General features: G+C 30.8%; 1 protein-coding gene across 1 annotated transcript in view; it reads left to right on the top strand.

Annotated features, from left to right (window-relative positions):
- LOC133636286 (FH1/FH2 domain-containing protein 3-like) overlaps positions 1-2500 on the top strand; it is a 142688-nt gene that overhangs the window by 1239 nt on the left and 138949 nt on the right.

The raw sequence follows: 2500 nt of genomic DNA, 5'->3' as shown, positions 1-2500 counted from the left end.
AATACAATCCTTATGACATTAAACAGGCTATGATCTTTATTTTATTTAAATGTTTTATTACTGTATTTAATATATTGATACAATATTATACATAAAATCCATGCAATAAAATGTAAAAATATTTGTTAGCTATTTGGTTGTTGCTTTTTTAAATTAACATAAATAAATTGATACAAATGTAATTGTTGCATTTGACAACATATTGTATTATTAAATTGTTTAAATTGATCATTTTAACAAAATAAATGGATATAATTCATATAATAAAAGTTTTTAAAAAAGCTGGGTTGTTGTTGATTTAGACATTTTGCTTAGCTCGTTTAACAGGCTGTGATCTTTTTTAGTTAATTAGTTACCTGTTTTTAATATTTATTTGTATTTTTTATTGTTGTACTGAAAATACTGCCAATAAGATATTTTCATGCATTATTACATTATTTAAAACGTAAATATCCATTGAAAAAATGTTTTTTAAAATTTAAATGTGCTTTTTTTTTTTTTTTGACAGTTTGCTTTAACAGGTTCCACTGTGACTCACAGAGGTTATTTTGCAACCTTCAATAGCCAACAAACGTTCAAGACTATTTTGAGAGCACAAGCGACAACACGTGATTGTGCCCCCCATGCCCCACCCCCTTCCCCCCCCAACATGCAAACTGCAAACATGTCACTTTCACTCTTGCCTTACATTGGCTTGACATTTCATTCAAAGCAAGACCCAGGAGGACAAAGTTTCAACCTTTAAGTCACTTTATTGTGAGTCAGGGCATGTCCCAGTGACAGGTGCACAGCACACGTCATGAGTGCTACTCCTTTTTCTGCACTCAGTCAACTTGTTCACAAATAGTCTGACACTCAGGTGTGCCGTGACCCCGCTCACTTTATGATGGCCATGTGCAAATGGGGAGAAAGAGATCAAAACTCCTCACATATTTAACTTTGTCTCAATGAAAAAGATCAATAAAAACGTTTTTGGGGGGGGGCGGTTAAAAAGTGAGATGCACAGACAGTTACACTGACACAATTATACATACACACATACATTCATTAATACTTACTTACGCGCACACATTGGTACTTACCCACATACATAGGTACTTACTCTCCACATACATACACAAATACAGTACTTTTTTTTTTTTTTAAATCGTGTTTTAAAAAAAATTGCCTAAATTACACAATTATTAAAAAACTACTTAATTTACACAATTATTTTTAAAAAACTGCTTAATTGACACAATTACAATTACTTACATCCACACGCACATTCACTGTACAAACATACATGTACACATACTGTACATATACGTTCACTGTACAAACATACATATACACATACTGTACATATACATTCACTATACAAACATACATATACACATACATGTACATATACATTCACTGTACAAACATACATATACACATACTGTACATATACATTCACTGTACAAACATACATATACACATACTGTACATATACATTCACTGTACAAACATACATATACACATACTGTACATATACATTCACTATGCAAACATACATATACACATACATGTACATATACATTCACTGTACAAACATACATATACACATACTGCACATATACAAACTCTGTACAAACATGCATATACACATACATGTACATATACATTCACTGTACAAACATACATATACACATACTGTACATATACATTCACTGTACAAACATACATATACACATACATGTACATATACATTCACTGTACAAACATACATATACACATACTGTACATATACATTCACTGTACAAACATACATATACACATACTGTACATATACATTCACTGTACAAACATACATATACACATACTGTACATATACATTCACTATGCAAACATACATATACACATACATGTACATATACATTCACTGTACAAACATACATATACACATACTGTACATATACATTCACTGTACAAACATACATATACACATACTGTACATATACATTCACTGTACAAACATACATATACACATACTGTACATATACATTCACTGTACAAACATACATATACACATACTGCACATATACAAACTCTGTACAAACATGCATATACACATACATGTACATATACATTCACTGTACAAACATACATATACACATACTGTACATATACATTCACTGTACAAACATACATATACACATACATGTACATATACATTCACTGTACAAACATACATATACACATACTGTACATATACATTCACTGTACAAACATACATATACACATACTGTACATATACATACATACACTCATGCACATAATCACATTTCATCAAACATATATTAACGTTGTTGCCCTAGGGTAAACTGGGTAACACATGGCACACTGACAAAGCGTAACCTATATTTACTATAACAATCTACAAGGTTAATACAGTCTGCTTCTCTTTCGTTCCCTCCATTTATCTGCTTTCTTTTGTATCTCAAGTTGTCATTACATTTATGTATTGTCGCATTTG

The sequence above is a fragment of the Entelurus aequoreus genome, linkage group LG20, assembly GCF_033978785.1.
Source record: "Entelurus aequoreus isolate RoL-2023_Sb linkage group LG20, RoL_Eaeq_v1.1, whole genome shotgun sequence".
Classification (NCBI taxonomy): domain Eukaryota; kingdom Metazoa; phylum Chordata; class Actinopteri; order Syngnathiformes; family Syngnathidae; genus Entelurus; species Entelurus aequoreus.
Note: the sequence above shows the minus strand (reverse complement) of the source record. Positions and strands in the feature narration are given on the sequence as shown.